Here is an 18422-nt window from a genome sequence, read left to right as displayed (position 1 = left end):
ATGTTGGCTGTCTTAATTAAATATTAATAACAGTACAGGCACCAAAGCGTAGTTGGTTAGAAGACCAACTGTGAAACTGGAGTATCAGCGAGTTCGATTCCCGCCAGATGCAAAGATAAATCTAATATATTTAATTTTTCTACTGACATTTCTTAAACGAACCCGGTCACTGGTAAAAATTTATAAATTAAAGTGGAATAAAACTATAAACGTATTTTTATTACTTTGTATTTAATAATGCTTTATTAAGTTCGTTCATACCATCTTAAGAACTAATATAAACTTTAAAAACATTACAATTTTTTTATCAAATTTTCTCAGTTACATATTTTTTAAAATTAATTTTAAATATTTCAATTTTTTCTATATCTTTTATTTCTTCAGGTAACTCATTGTACAGCTTCAATCTCTTGTACAATGAGTTTTGAGATTCTGTTTTTCTCCTCATTGGTAATCTTATCTTTTTTTACCCCTTGTTTCATATGTATGACATTGATGGTTAAATCTTGTTATTGTTTTTATTTTATTAATCCCTTATTATTTATGTTATAAGATAAAATCCAAGAAAGGTTTTTTCTTAATATTTGTCTAGGTTTTGTGGGATATAAATATATTAATATCCTTTTTTCCCCAGCTGCTGACAAGCTTCTAAAAAAGATGCTAAGCGGGATTTTCCTCTAAAAAAAATTTTTCTTTTTATTTTCCATTTCATTTCTTCCTCTTATTTTCAATCTGTAATTTTTCTTCAATCTAATTTCTGAATAAAGATTGTAAGAGTTTAAATGTAAGATTGCTTGTGCTATCAATATTAATTAATTGGTTATATTATGTCACTAATACATATTGATTTTAAACGCTTCATTAAACATTTATTGTTTGGCTTTTCAATTGGAATGTTTAATTTGAAATTCATAAATCTTAAAAACTTGTGCTCGACCTTCTCCACACTGTTTATATGGGTAACATAATAAGGAGACCAAACTGAGGACCCATATTCTAACTGACTTCTTACTTGGGTCATGTATAATATTTTTAATGCATCAACAGACTTAAGTCTCTTGTTGTTCTTATAACAAATCCTAGGGTTTTTGTGGCCCTATTAACCATCTTGTTCATATGGGTAACAATAGTTAATTTATCATCGAAGACGATACCCAGATCATTTATTCTCTTTACAAGAGTTAATGTTGTATTACTGATGCCATATTGAAAAATAATTAGATTTCAATTCAAGAAAATCGCATTACATGACACTTATCCACGTTAAGAAATATAGCATTTCTGGTGCACCAGGCCTCAAGATTATCCAAATTTCTTTGAACAATCGAACAATCGAAAGGAGTGACATCGTAAAATATATTAACAATATCGTTAATGAATAAAAGAAATAAAATAAGGCCCAACTGAGATCCCTGTGGAACACCACTCTTAGCAATAAATAAAGAAGATACCTTTAACTTTAACACAAATAACTCGATCAGATAGATAACTGTCTATCCAGTTTAAAAACTACCAAAAATCCCCGTAGCCTTTGAATGTATGTATTATAAATTTATATTATATTTTAATAGCTTCAAGTAGCAAAACCGGTATTTTTGTACTTAGTGAAATTGCTAGGAATATTTACTTGGCATTTTATATTAGCACTTTTATTTTGGTACTATGACTAAATATCGCAGTTTTGCAGTACTGAGACACGAGTTAAATGTGGCTTACGTAAGTAAAACATGCTTATGTAAAAATGTTTTTCCAATGTCATAACAGGAGACCAATGCTATTCAAAAATACTTTTAATGGCAAGCGGACATCGAAAAGGGGACGAAACGGGATTAATGCAAATCCAAACGCCGAACTTTACATATTTCAGCGTGCTTTTTCCAAAATAAATTACATGCCATTTTTCTGTGCGATTTACGCCGGCCATAAATAAAGCGTCGAGTAATCGGGTATTTTTACTAACGAGTCAAAGCGGATTATGAACTTTGCGTTTAAAAGGATTCATTTAGATTGTGTGGAAATCTGCGCTATAGAATGAAAGTTTATCATCAAAATGCATTAATGTAGTGGTCCTTATCCGGAAGCCAATGTCCAATATCACCTGAACTACTACGTCTTTAGGTCAGTCAGCGCAGAAGGTATAGGAAAAAATGAATAATGTGGAATTACTTCGTTTTTTTAATTGTTTTTAAGACTATTAAACTAAGCCAAAAAAAAATATTTTTATTTTTATATTTTGTATTATCAGCGTTATGGTTTTGTTTTTCTGAAATAACTCCGCGTGTAACGTCAAAGGTTTTTCTCTGTCAGTTCTCCTGATTAGTTCGTTTACGGTAAGCAAACCAGATATCCTTCGCAGCTCTCACATCATTAGTTGCTTCATAATGGTTGGTTTCTATACACGAGGGAGTGCGGATATTATCCATGGCTTTATCCCACTGAGTTCCTCCAGGGTATGCTCGGTTACAGCAGTTTGAAGACCAGAAGGAATGTGTATTTAACTACGCACTTCTTTCGATTGTTGCGCGGTATTATTGACAACCCTGAAATTATGCGGAGCATTAGCTTTTATGTTCAGGATCTTAGACAGCGTCAGCATAGACTGTTTCACATTCCAATATACACCATATACCAACTTGCCAATGGTTATGCCTGTTGGAAGGGCTATCTCTATGTTGAACAATATTTCTTTGGACATTGACATTTTTTACATCTCTGAGGGAGTTTTTCCTTAAAAGATTCACTTAGTTTTTTAACATATTATTCTCTGGATAATATGTATACTTATGTGTTATTTTTATATATACCTAATTTTACCTTATTATTTTAATTATTTATGTACATACAAAATGAAATATCTTAATTCATACATATGAATTAAGATATTTCATTTTGTAATGTACATATTTGTTTATAATTTTTTTTTTTATTATTAAATTTCATAAAAGGTACATGTTTTAAAAAAAATCTATACCTATCTACTTTTAAACATCTAGTTAATGTTATCACTGTAACTCTCCAAAAAAGATACTAACTCTTGTGCTTGGAGAGTGAGTTATATAAGTTTAAATACGAGTACATGAGAAAAAATAAAAACAGATATGAATAAATAAAATTGAATAAAAATTGAAATAAAATTTAATATAAACCGGTGACATCGTTCAAAGTAGTGCGTTTTTATTGAAATATTTTTTATTTCTTTTCGTACATTTTAAAGAAGCTTTTCAGTACAATTTAGTGCTCTTATTTTTACCGCACGCAACAAAACATTATTTGTATCCAACTTCCCGTAGGGCTGATAGTTTAGTTTCTTCAGTTTATGGTTTCTAAATATAACATCAGAATAGACAAATATCACACACTCCGAATACCGATAAAAATATGTGAAATGAATTAAGAAAAATAAATAGTATTTTGATAATCGATATGGATATTGTGGAGACATGTTTTAATTCATAATTGTTATAATAAACTTGTTAAAAAATACTTCTCCACGATCCGTGACATGTTTGGCCTCGACAATTATGACGTCAAGACATCCTATTTAAATTTAAACGGTCGCGAACAATGGTCAAAATTTAACTGAATCGTGCGTAGTCAATGCAAAGAACCGATTTTGCAGAAATTAAAAATGATGCATTAAAAAATATTTTTTATGCTACTAATAATAACAAAAAAAAATTTTTTTACTCGACTGCATTTAATAAGCCCTCATTAATTTATAATTGCATATTTCCCTAAAGATTGGCGTACGTAAAGTACGGATGTCAATTTGCTATATTCCAGGAAATGGAAAATGACTTCAATTCTCCATTCAGAAGCAAAGTGAACACTGTGAACACCTACTATAAAGTAGTAGTATCCTTATTGAAAGGGTTCAGTAAGTAAAGATTAGAAATGAGTATGTCTAAATGTTTGTAGACAGGCTAAATTTCACTCCCTAGGTAGTTATTAAGATCTGTATTTATTGTAACACAGAAGAAAAACAATTATAACAAGAGAATATTATATAAATTATTTATTTAAAATTCCATTCGTTAGACATTAAAATACGGGCAAACGTCATTTTGCGCCGGTTCGATTTATGTCAATTTACAATTACGCCGGTTGGTACCGGCGTGGGATTCCCCGGTTCAGCCGACACCAGACGACAGTAGGCGCCACAATTCTAATAGCAGACACCCTTTTACACGTTGTTCTATTCTATTACCGTGTACGCGAGCAGCCTATTGTGTGTGTGAAATTGTTTCCGAATTGGTTTTTTGTTTTATTTTTGAGAAAAATATAAAGGTATGAATGAATTTTTAATTTTATTATTATTAAAATATTTGTAGTTTATGCTATGATTCTGCAAGAAAGGAAACAACAATCAAAGCAAATGAAATTGGATGCTTTTAAAAAAAAAGTGTGCTAATTTAATTTAGTACTGACGAACTGGTGAGCTAGTATTTATTATTAAAAAAATAATTATTTTTATCAAGAGATTATTATTTATTTTGTAAACTACTTTAAACTGTTTTTATAAAATAAATTTATAATTTATTTTAAATATAGATGGGATTTACATTAAATAAACATGTTAGATTGTTCTTAGAATTTCGACACGAAACCTAATTTTATATCTTCCATTATATTTGTGTTCATTTTACGCCGATTTTTTTTGTGCCGGCGTCTCTCGGCACGGAATCCCGGCGTAAAATGACGTCTACCTGGATAGACATTTCCAGGGCTTAAAACCTGTCATTGGCTGATTCAAGTGGCCACTGTAAAATGTAAAAACTGTGTTTCTTTATTTTTTTCAACTCTTCCATCTGTTGACTTTTGTGGAGTGAAAGGACTGAAACCTTTATTGATGTGGGTGAGATTTGGCTGAAATATTTTACCTACTAGGCAACGCCTGAAAACACTGATTTTTAAATTCTATAATTCTGCCTATGGTAGTAAGCGCATCAGCTTTTCATGCAAAAGGTCTAGGGTCTGATTCCCGGCATGCTCGACATAAAATATTTATTGAAAAAATGTTTTTACACCAGAATATTTCGTAGTCGCTGGACTGGCACTTGAAGCGTACGACTGATCATATTACCTTCACGTAACAAAAAAATGATCAAAATAAGCTGCGATTGGTGTACCAATGCAGTGCCCTGTGCATCTTTAGGTGCCGAAAGGGAATGATAATGATAATAATTCTAAATAAATATAAAAAATAATAGCAGGTTTCTTCAGCAATATTTAAAGTATGGGGAACAAGAAATCAAAATGACATAAACAGACTACAAAGACAGCAAAATAAAATATTAAAGTTAGTATATGACCTTCCCTATCTAACAGCAACTAAAGAACTTTTTGAACAAACTAAACAAATAAATGTAACTGAACTCTTTAAAGTAGAATCTTTAAAATTTATTCATAAATTATCTACTGATGTAATTGTAGACGAAGAATTAAAACTTGAAAAAAACTGTAGTAAACATGAACACAATACGAGAATATCAGAAAAATATCATACACAATCTTTTCAAACGAGAAAAGGACAATCGAGACTTATAAACCATGGACTGAAATTATACAATAAACTACCAGACAAAACTAAATAAAAAACTCAGACAACCTTTACAAAAGATGTTAAAAATATTATTATTAACAGTAGAATGTGGATTTTAAAAGTGAAAATATTTTGTCAAATGTATGTAACCCGTTAGGGTTTATCAATGAAATTTAAATAAATAAAAAAATAAATAAAAAATGCCCAAAGTGTGTAAATTGACCATTTAAACCATTCTATGACAAATAATAAGCCCCTTTATAGCTAGACTTTCATCTTCCCGAAAAAAGTTTTCCCTCTCTGTTAAAATTATTTAAGAACTTCCAATTACTTAAGTTCTCGTCGTAACTCTTGGACTCCATTACCGATTAAGTACTGTATTATTCAACATGTATTAAATACACATCGAACATAATGTCGATTCATTTTGTCACCTCCGACTGGGATAGGAGCTCCCAGCATCGACAAAAAATCTGTTATTTAAGGACATTTAATCGACGTGATAAATATCTGTGATTGAGCTCTTGGACTCTATTGGCTGCCTTTCAGCTTCCCAAATCAGGTTCGACGAAGACGAATTTTGAATAAATTTTAGCGAATTTAAAATTGTAAAAATGAGAATATTTAATTTTAATACAAAAAAAGAGAAAAACCTTACATATATTAACTTTAATTTTTAAATGGCACGACCTTGAATGTACAGCGTTTTAAAATGGCGAAATTGTATGATGACCTTTTTTTCTCAGTCTACAGCTTTAAATCGATTAGGTTTGATATAGTTCTTTAGTAATAAAGTTTAATTTAAAAATCTCATTACAGTTTGGAAAGGAGCAAAATCCTTACGTTATACACCTTTATAGGATTCACTAAAATTGGCGTTTAGTTTTTATTACGTCACAGTTTTCATTATCATAGTTAAGCCACTCACGGTAAATGCATAATGCAATTTGCTTGGAAACGGGGCCCCTAGTACCCGGAACTTATGTATTCCGTTTCAAGTCATTTATATTCTCCGCGACTTCCATCAGTATACATCACTAGAAAGCATTCCCACCAAATACTGCACAGCGCATTCAAAGACTTAGTCTTCTGGGCGATGCCGTAAAAGAAAAAAATGCTCGTTGCTGAAAAAGAAAAGCTACCCCAAAAAGCTCTCTGTGATAAAGTAGCCTTGGCATCCACGTATGTGCAGAAAGAAGATAATAATATTAGTACATCATTATATATTTTTTAACGGTTTTATTTTCTTACATAACATGACAAATAAAAATAAAATATTTCTCTTAATCTTCTTTTTATTTTATATTTTGTTTCACCTTTCGATTATTTCTAAATTATTAATTTTAATGTTATATTTCAAATTTCATCAGTATTTCATTTTTTTTTATGCTCTTTATTTTTTATACATAGATTACGACAATTATACGAGTACGTAGAGAGTGGACTCCTTAGTTTTAGAAAATGATATATATTTCAGTGCATAAAATATGATTACTTGAATAGGGAATTGTTTAGTAATAATTTAAATCGTATTAGTAATAGATCCGATTGTGTACTGTCAGTTCCAGGATGCAGAACTAAGTTCGCACAGAGGCACTTCTCACATCTTGGTCCAAGATCCTTCAATTTTTTAACCAAAGAACTACAAAACATTAAATCACTGGTACATTTTAAAGTAGGTTTGAGGAATTGGATCAGCATGGAAGGAACAGATAAACAAATTCTTTAAAAAAATAATTAAAATTAAAAATAAATTCATTCTGCTAATAAATCACGTGTTCGTAATATATTATCAGCATATGTTAATTCAGTTTTTCTTTTATTTTTTTCATGTTCATGTCATACCATATATATATGCTATTAAAAGGCGGCCTCCGTGGTGTAGTGGTCAAGACGCTCGACTCACAGACGGAAGGTTCCGGGTTCGATCCCGGTGAGAACGCAAAAATTAAATGCGATTTTTCTCAAGCCTGGGGGTTCTGTAATGTAATTCACCACTGTAATTGAGCCTCCTGGTCTGTTGTGGTGCAAAAATAAACAAAATAAAAATAATGGCCCACCCTCAGACGCTGAAGTCTTTGTGGGCATTTTTACCAATTCATGTTATAGCTTATTTCTGAGATGTATTTTTTTAAAGTGTATTTTTTAATTATATTTCTTTGTAAATAATATGTGTATGGAAAAATAAACAAAAAAAAAATATTAATTATAATTTTGCGGGTTTTACTGATATTGTTAATTAATTTTTAAATGCTATATTTTACTAAAAATAAAACTCTTTTTCAAAAGGGAAAACATTTTTGAGAAGGGAATATAGGAGTCTAAGCATTTACAGGGCTTATCACCTGTCATCGGCTGGTTTAAGTGGCCACTTTACACACTGTGTAACATTCACCATTCAGCCAATGACAGGTTTTAAGCCCTGTAAATGCCTAGACTCCCATATTCACTTCTCAAAAATGTTTCCCCTCTCTAATGCAACAGATTTAAATATGAAAGCGTTTTTTGTTTGTCCCTTGAATCATGTTCCGTAATAAGGTCCCAACACAAGCGAAGGGGATGCGGTAGAGAGGAAGTCTAGGAGGGAAGAGAGTGAAGTCTGTAGTCACTTCCTGTTTGCATAAAATCAAAAACTGCCTTCTGTCAGAAGTGCTTTGCATCTAACTTAAAAGTCAGCATAAATTTTACAATTGAATCACACGTTGACCAACTTTTTTTAACGTAGAAGCAACACGAAATTATATATTTTTTCTTTTTTGTAAAATGGTTGACCAATTTGTATACTATTGTAAATTATTGTGTTATTTTTCATTCTCGATGATAAGGGTCGGGACAAAATACGCTCCTGACGTCACTGCGACATATGTAGATCTGTAGAGACGGGTCACCCTAAATTAATTATTCTCACCCTCTAAATAGAGGTTCTTAAAAGCCAGACTAAGGTATGCATGGTGGTATTTCTAAAACATGTAATTGTGAACTCATAGAATTTGTGGAGGAGTACAAATATTTGGGTATTTTTATAGATCATAATTTTAAATGGGATCGTCATATATTTTAACTTTGTGATCGATTGCGGACTATTGTGAGCACTTTTGATAAGTTATCTTTTATTTTGCCTAAAATCACTCTAATTTTTTTTTTCTTTAGTAGAATCAATATAAGATATGGTTCAAAGTCGTGGGGACATTCGACTAAAACTAATATTTAAATGATCCAGGGTTCTACAGTACTCTATAGTTAAGAGAATTGTACCAGCAGAGATTTACGAACAAAGAAGTGATAATGTTCTCCTGTACAAAACAATCAAAACTCTGCCTGTTCGAGGATTACTGTGGCTTTGAATCACTTTAGAACTATTTAATAATAATACATTAAAATTTCTTCTCAAACATAACCATAATACACGCTTCACGTTTAAATTCTTTAGTTGCTGTTAACTTTAATATTTCATTTTGCTGTCTTTGTAGTCTGTTTATGTCATTTTTATTTCCTGTGCCCCATAGTAGTTGCATATAAAATATTTTAGTTTTTACATAGGCCTTATACATTTTTTTCCTTAATTGTTCAAGTATTATTTCATGTTATTTGTCTGTTTGGATTTATTGACGTTACTTTTGGCGATTTCGTTCGCTATTTGTATCCGTTCTCCTATGGTATACTGGTATTAATAAGTTCTGATTTCTTTTCTAGAATACCTTTGAGCTTAACAGAGTGCTTAGTATTCAAATAACCCCTTATAATTAATTATTTATTGATTTTCAGATATCGAGTCGGAGACGGGTGTCGAGTGTTCGGTGTCGAGCTTCGCGTGTGTCGGACACATGTTGCACGTCAAGCGACATATCCGAAAGCCGTTCGGATTATATTGTGAACCTGTCACGACACATATATGACGAGGGTTGACACACGGCGTACAGCGACACATCTCTCAGGGATGTGAGATTCGTAACGTTTGATATAATTAATGATTTGGTTAAATTAAAATGATACCGGGATGTTGACTTAAAGCCGAGTTGGGAATGAGTAGGAAGTTTAGAATAATATTTCGCCATTATATCCCTATCTGAACCAACCGAGTGTGCGTATAATAATAATAACTATTATTATTTACCTTCTTTATTTACATTTAAGTCAAGATTGAAATGTCACTATCTAAACATTTAAATTGTTCCTTTATCATTCTTCTTTCCTTCCCATCCCCTCTCCTCTCTTCATAGTAAAGTGTTATTTTTTTTTATACACATTTATTAATTTTTGTATAAAATTGTAGGATTCAATATGTCCATGTATTTATAATTTTCTCAAACTGAACGGTTTGGGTAGGTAGGAAGAAATTGCCTTAAGACAATATGCCCGCCCTTATATGTATATTTATTGTATATGTATATAAAGTGTCAAATAAATAAATAAATATGGATAACTTATAAAGCGCCATTTTCGTGATATAATACCTCAAGGGCGCTTTACAAAGTGATTATATAAAGAAATAAATATCACCGCGTGCTAAGGATTTATTCAAATGATTTTGAGAATAAGTGGGTTTTAAGTTTCTTCCAAAACATAACTTCACAATCACAGTTTCGGACCTCTGCTGGGAGAGCATTCCATGCCGTAGGGCCTGCGACCGCAAATGCGCGTTCGCCGAATTTAGTGCGCTGTTTGCGTAGAGGTATAATAAGTTTTCCTTTCGACGTAGATGTAGCTGATCCAAGCGTAAGACGTCTGTCAGCTAGTTCATCTGGAATGCAGAGTTTCCGTTAGATATTCTGGAGCAGAGTTGTGCAGTGACTTGTACATAAGCCAACAGAGTTTGTATTCCACCCTCTGTAGAAAACGTAGCCAGTGTAATTTCCGAAGTAGTGGAGTGATATGACTGAAATTTTAAGAGAGAGATCCTTTTTCTATCTTTTTAAGAGATTATAAAAATAAGTCTCGCTGCGGCATTCAACACAGATTGTAGGCGAGTCATTTTATGCATTGGTAGACCTGCGTAGATACCATTACAATATTCGACTCTTGACTCTACAAACGTATTTATTGATTGACGGGCGGCATCAACTGGCAAATTTTTGCCTATGCATTTCATCTGTCTCAGCTGGTAAAAGCATGAAAAGAGAAACTTATGTTTTACTTACATTGAAGGTAGAGTAATCTGTTTTACGCTTGAATTGCCAGTCAAGAATCAGTGAAATATTGCTCCTTTAAAACCAATAATTCAAATCGAAATTAGAACCTAAAGTATTATTACTGTGTCACTATTTACAAAACGAAACCAGCGGACCCGAGAGACGTTGTCCTGCTCAAACGTTGGCTTACCTGTTATTACCTTGGAAAAAGACTTTTCATTGATAAGTAAGTACCTAGGTACGTATTTATGGTTGAATTCCAAAACATAAACTAACTCGTTTTCAAATATGGAATTCTTTTGGCAAGTGTCAAACTCGGCTCTTGTCACCACAGGGGAGCACTTTATTCATGAATGCGATTTTCAAAAATGTATTTATTTTAAAAAGAAATTAATGGGAAAAAAATATAAGGAATGTAAGGAAAGAATCTGATTGGGATCCATAAAAAGCGAATGTTGTTTGTAAACATTCAAAAACAAACTTTTTTAAACACAAAAAAACCACCCCTTTCCATTTTTTGTATCTAAATTACTTTTCGCTTAAAATCATTATTATTCCCTTTTCGCACCCAACGGTCATTGTGCACTACATTGGAACACTAATCGCAGCGTATCTTTATCATTTTTTGTTACATGAAGGTAAGATGATCAGTCTTACGCTTCAGGTACACGTTTAGGGACTATGAAATATTCTAGTGTAAACTTAACCATGTCGGGAATCGAACCCGAGACCTCTTGCATGGCAGGCAAATGCGCTGACCATTACACCACAAGGCCGCTTAATTTAAATCACTATTATAATCAATACCTAAAAAAGGATTGAATAATTAATGAATTTCTTGCAACTACAATCAATCTGGTTTCTATAATGTCTGTCATTAATACAATATTTACATAATTGTCTTTGCTTTTACTTTTAATTGTTTTGTTTGTAGTTGTGTTACTTTTCATGTTTTGTATATTTTGTGCTTAAAATAGACTGTCCGGAAGTTGACTAAAATTAAAAAATTAAAAATACAATTTTTTGACTTCCATCACAATTTTAAAATATGTTTTCCATGGCTGATGAAGTTTACATAACTTTCTTAGGGGTGGAATCCAATCGTGTCTACAAACTTTTCTACACACTCAGAAATCGAATATTTATTTGACACAACCCTAAAATAATTATGAGTTTGCAAATATTTCACGCGTTTCATGATACTCTTGGTATTTGGAAGTAATTTAACAAACGGGTGACGACACAAACGATTATTTTACGCAGAATTTCTTACTAGGAGCAAAGGTTTTCAGATTCCACTACTTTTATAAAATAATTTCCATCGAATTGACGCTTTCCTACCAAAAAAGATTGGATCATTTTGTCTCTAGAGTGTATATTTATTCATTTATACTTTTATATTGTTTGTATTCTTTTTTTATACAGAATAATGTTCTCTCACTGGGGTCCCGTGCCGAGAGAAACATTTTACAAAATGTGAAACATGCCTAAGATTAGCTATTTAACAAAATCAACAAAATAATAACAATAAAAAAATGTTATTAAACCAATTAACCTAATTATAATTAACATAATAAACAATAAAAAACAAAAATATTCATAAAAAACATAACCAATTTATATAGACTAATTTTAAAAAATCATAAACAGTGCATACATTTTACATATTTGGCTTGATCCACTCATCGATCCGTGCGCAACCAACCTCCTCTATCCATTTCTTAATAGCAATTTTATATTTTGAGAACTTACTAATTGTTCCTATGGACAATGGAAGTAGATTGTACACTTTAACCGAGTAGTAGGTCAATCCTCTTTGACCGAAGATTGTATTTATTTTTTTATTTTTTTGCAGCATCAAGGTGGAGTATTTAGTAACTCTTGTATTTGTAACGGAAGGTAGAGAATAAAAGGGGGCGATGATTATAATAAGTAACAATTATTTGGTTTATTTTTCCATAAACAAAGTAACATTAAAACATTATTTTCGACAGCCAAATATAATCGGGAGCTGTGACGATTCTTCCCTAGAGCTAGGACCATCCAAATACATGTTTGTATATCATCATAATCAATGGTGCTACAGCCCGTTGTGGGCCCTGGCCTCCTCCAGAATGTGTATCTATTCATCCCTGCACCCTGCGGCTCTTCTTCAGTTCGTCAAGCTAATCCAGCCATCTTAATTTTTGTCTGCCTCTGCTTTGTCTGCCTTCCGGAGTGGTATAAAGAATCTTTTTTTGGGTACGGTTATCATTCATTCTGTGCACATAGCCCAACCATTGTAATCTTCTTATTTTGATGAATTGTGCAAAGTTGGGTTCGCCGTACAGTGCCTCTAATTCATGATTAAACCGTCTTCTCCACACTCCGTTTTTGTTGACAGCGCCAAATATCTTTCTTAATATTTTTCTTTCAAATACTAATACCATATTATCATCTCTTTTGGTCATAACCTAACATTCGGCACCATACGCAATGACTGGTCTGAGAAGAATTTTGTAAATAATGGTCTTAGTTTTTCTAGTGAGCAATTTGGATCCTAGATGTTTAAACAAGCCATAATAACGTTCGTATATGGTTCGGAGAAAACTCTCTCAATCCGTTTATAAATAAAGTACTTAATTATTTTTTTTAAATACAAGTTCAATAAAAAAATTGACAAAAATAAAAAAAACATCGGTTTAATCATAAAACGAACTATTAAAATAACTTTTGATTTTGATAATATGTATTTTACATAAAATCACACATTTGAAAATTTGTTTTCCGGTAAAACGAATGAATTAATTCAAGACTGTTGGAAGGTTTCTTTAATCAGGATTAAATGAAACCTCTGCGCGGTAATAATCTTCGATTGACTACAATGTTATTTTTATTGCTTTTCTGCTTACCAGCCCGCCATGATATTCTTCAACCACCACTGATTAATAAATTGATTATAATTTAATACCGAGGTACTTGTTTGTGACTAAATACCAAAACCAAAAATTGTTAATATTAAAATATTTAATTTAAGTAGGTACCAAGGTACTTGTTTATGGTTGAATTATAAAACGTAAAATAAGTATTTTTTCAAATATGGCATTCCTTTTGCAAACGCCAAGCTCCGGTTTTCTCATCAACAGAGGGGTGTACTTACGTAGGAATACGATTTTTAAAAATGCATTGAATTTAATATTATTTTAGTATTACCAATAATCCAGTAAAAAAAATGGGTAGACATTATAAGGAATTTAAGGAAAGAATTTGATTGAGATCCACAAAAAACAAATGCTGTTTGTAAACATTCGAAAACAATCTTTTTTTATGAACCAAAAATCAACATCTTTCCATTTTTTTTTTTGTAAATGCATTCTCCTCGAATGTTACCCTGGTAGATCAATGAATAAAACATATATGCTCGTTACTTATTTTTTACAAATTAGATTGAAGATTTTAATGTCTACGAATAGGCACAGCGCAAAGATCTATATTTCTCTGAAAACCGCACGCAAATCGGTTAAGCCGTTTAGGAGGAGTTCAGTGACATCACACGTACAGGGGCATTAAATATACAAAGATGGGCCAATATAACCAGCAACTTTCCTTATACGGATGTGGGTGCATTCTATTGCACCTCAAACCCCTAGGAATCTTTTTATGCTAAAACCATAGAATTAAGAATAGTCCAGAAAGAGCGTAGAATCATATTTGAATACATCGGAGAGCGTAATATTGCCAGATCGCGAAGAATATAACCATAACACAAATGTAAGTTTAAAAAAAACCATTTGTTAATTTTTCTAAAGTTTTATTGTGCACTCGGAAACATTGATTCACACAACAGAGTAGGTAAGTAAAGAGTCATTTAAAAAGAGTAATTGAATTAATGAACTTTGAACTTAAAATATAAAACAAATTCATATTAAATAATATTTTATGTTTTAAAGATAATGTCTATACCACAGCGTTGTTTAATCCGAGGTTTAATTTTCATTATTTCTCTTATTATATGAGCAAAGTAGGGTAAAAAAATTTACTACCCTGGCAACACTAACGAAATTTGCATTTTGTTTCTTCGACAATCTGACAGATGGAAAAAGAATTCAAATTTTAAGTAATGCATTTGTTATATACACATTTATTTGCAAATTACAGATGAAATGTGATTGCATCCTGTGTCTTTAAGGTCCTAACAGTATTTCTACACTTTAAAAGGACACAACACGGCATGGTTAAATTAGAATCAGGAGTTGCGTACTGAGCGACGTCTACAAATAAACTAATGGGTCAAAACGTAAACCTTCTCATTTACTAGTAGTTTAGTCGCCTTCTGTTTGATGTGCGTATGCGGTTTCTAGACTATTCTTAATTATATGGCTAAAGCAGTCTGATACAACACGAGCTTGCTCTGGTAAAGACACTGGCATTATAATATACTCCGGAGATTAACTTGCAAATGAGTTTGCTACCTTCCTGAAAACTCTTGACAGGGTTTGTTGACTAAACCGGTGAATATTGGCACAGTAAGTCGTTTTGAATCTAGGGAAGATTAAAAAAAAGGAAATATGTCTATACGCATTAAGCAATTACGATTTCAAGACTGTCAAATAAATTGACGGAAATAGTACTAATTTTGTTACATACCTCATTACTAATGGAATTATTAATAAATGCTAGGTTTTTTAATGCGAATGTCTAATGACTTCAAAAACATTAAAACATTTATATTGCTATATAACACATATGTGAGAAGTCAATTAGAATATGCTTCAATTATATGGAATCCCCAATATAAAATATATATAAACAACCGAGAAAAGATACAGAATAAATTCATTAATTTAATAAAATATAAATTTTGCTGTACACCAAATTCAATTCAAACTCTGGAGAATAGAAGAGTGATTGCAGATCAAATATTCTTGTTTAAACTAGTAAACAACGTCGTAGACTGCCCTTTACTTACAAGTTCTTTAGAATATCTTGTACCCAACATAAAAATACTCCATACTACATTATTTTCCCGTACCTAGAACTAATTCAAGGAAAAACGACTTTTTTTCTAGAGCATGTCATTATTATAATACTGTTCTCTCCGGTCACGCAGACATTTTTCATCTCTCCTATGAGAAATATATAAGATTCCTTATAGACAGTACACCCGTTTAATTTACGATGTCAGTAATTATGTATTTTATTTTATTTCAATTTTATTTTATTTTTATTTGGGAAATCAACAGTTCTACATACATATTTTTAGTAAACAAACAGATATAGTGTATAAACTCAGAACTAATAACAGATTTCCACATAGTATACAAAGTTAGTAAAGAAAATATATTACATATCTAATAAATACATACAATTTATACATATAAAAATGTTATTTTCGTGTACTCGATAATCAAAGATTTTTTAAATATTTATTTTAAGAACATTAAGTTACTGTAAATTGGGCGGGATAAGGACAAACATGCTTGAAGAGAGGATAAGGAGGGGAGGGGAGATGTACATATTTATTATTATAATGTCTACTAAGTTACATAATACATTTTTAGTGTAAATTTTAAATCTGACAGAGCGATGTTTGTGTAATCTATATTTTTAAATTTTGTATTGTACATTGAAAAAGTCCTACGAAAAAAAGCATTTTTAACATACGATGTTTTACTTATTGGTACATGAAACAGGTGGTACCGTCTACAAATTCTGGCTGGCACATGTATTGTTATTAAACCAAGCAGCTCTGTACAGTCAACCATTCCTGTCATAATTTAGTAAAGCAGTAGTTGGTCCGCACACACTCTGCGGTATTGTAGAGAAATGATTCCATGGAAGGTGGAGGCAGTGAGAGTAGATACATAAGAAATACCGGTTTTGTATTTAAGGTATGTACTCGTATGTTCATTATTATATTTTTGTACCCTTTACATTATGTTTATATAACTTTTTTCTTTTCTTACTCTTTAAATTTAAATTTATCTTATTTCTATTTACTTTATTTTTCGTACTGGATATAAGTATATGTATTTTTATTTTATTTGCAACTTCTAAGTGCCTAACAATTGTAAATTTCTTTTATTTTGATACCGATAATGCACTTAATCAATAGCTTACACGACTGTGGATTTTTTTTTTACTGTTTTCACCATTTTCGTTTATATGTATTCTTATTTTCTGTATACAATATATGTAAAAACTGTGTTTTTTTCTCAAATAAAAATAAACAAATAAATTACAACCCCAGTACCGAATAGCAGCTAGGACTCGGAGTTCTACTGGTATTTTCCTCCTTCTAAATCAAATCTCACCAATGATATAACATGCCTCTAATTTTCTTTAGATAAACGATATTTCATTTAAATTATCTCTCTAAATAATTCTTAAAAGGGTCGGCTCTTTTTAAAAATACTTTTTGAAAACAATCTGATAAAGTATCCATTTTGAATACCGAAAAATATGACTTTTGACAGATCGCGTGCTTATTCCAGCGTTCAACCACATTATGTGCAGGTATAAGTTTGTATGGTCGCTATCCCAGATTTAAATCGAGTTTTACTCTATGCGAGGTTTACAAGTAATACTTTTCGCTATACCAACATTATACTACTGCTATTCTCAAGCATAACTTTATACTCGATTTATAAGTAAGGCTTACAATAGTGCAAGTTAATGGGTATCAATTTTGTCAAACTTTAAAGTTTAACTGAAAAACATTTAGCGGCTTAATTCATTCATAAGCTCGTCAGCATAAATGTTCATCAAATAATACTGCTAGATTTTTTATAGGTTTTAGTGAAGTAAAAAATCTCAAACTTTTATTGTTGCGAATAGATTCATCTTATTGAATTATTTCACATACTAAGCAACACCTGAAATCAATTAATTATTTTGTGTATGGTGAATGTGACGTTGTATTTTAGTATTTACATGTTAATGTAGTGATAGTCCTTAGCGATAGATATTAAAAGTCAGTAAGTTGGTTTTACATAATCGGGTTGTGGTCCTGTGGCTAGTGTCTCGGACTCACGGACCAAAGGTCCGTGGTTCGAATCCTACTCTACCCCAACTTGATTCCCATTTTCTAATAGTAAGTTATTTACTACTCGTAGAAAATGGCACTCAAAATGAATTATTTGGGTAAATCATAAGAAATAATAAATAATTATAAAATAATATTTCTTATTTATTTAAAAAAATAAATATATATACCTACTATAATTTAGTGACATTTATTAAATTGTTTGTTTACAAAATTGATTATTTTAGTATCAGTTTCAGTGCCGAAATACGGCGTTTATTAGCAAAAAATAGTACATACTGTACGACACGACACGACAAAAAACACCATATCACACAATACGACACAATACGATACGACGCGACACAAATCGATGCGATGCGATGCGATACGACACGACACGATACGGCACGATATGATACGATACGAAACGATAATATTCTACTCTATTTTACCGCTTAAGGACTACGCCCGAGCATACTCGGTCGGCTATTATGTGCTAAAATTCCCACACCCGAGATAATTCGGGCAAACTTTACCTGCAGAAAAGACCACTTCTAAATGTTAACTCGGGTGAAAATAAATCATGTAACGAGCCAAAAGGCTTTATATCTAGTTCTTTGCATTTATTTATTTTTATTTGGGAAAAAAAACAACAGTTTTTACATATATTGTATATGGAAAATAAGAATAAATATGAACGAAAATTGTGAAAACAGTCAATAAAAATTTTCCACAGTGGTGTAAG

The 18422-nt window shown here is 31.5% G+C and overlaps 1 protein-coding gene and 1 non-coding gene across 2 annotated transcripts in view; both read right to left on the bottom strand.

Annotated features, from left to right (window-relative positions):
• The window catches only part of SP2353 (EGF like, fibronectin type III and laminin G domains protein pikachurin), a gene marked incomplete at its 5' end in the record, with an annotated part of 163746 nt that overhangs the window by 101201 nt on the left and 44123 nt on the right, over positions 1-18422 (bottom strand). The window lies entirely within an intron of this gene.
• On the bottom strand, positions 11375-11447 carry TRNAG-GCC (transfer RNA glycine (anticodon GCC)). Its single transcript has one exon. It is a non-coding gene; the product is annotated as a tRNA-Gly (tRNA).

This window comes from Micrasema longulum, unplaced genomic scaffold, assembly GCF_059751315.1.
Source record: "Micrasema longulum isolate JH-2025_06_02 unplaced genomic scaffold, ASM5975131v1 h1tg001653l, whole genome shotgun sequence".
Lineage (NCBI taxonomy): Eukaryota > Metazoa > Arthropoda > Insecta > Trichoptera > Brachycentridae > Micrasema > Micrasema longulum.
This window is presented reverse-complemented; position numbering and strand designations above follow the sequence as displayed.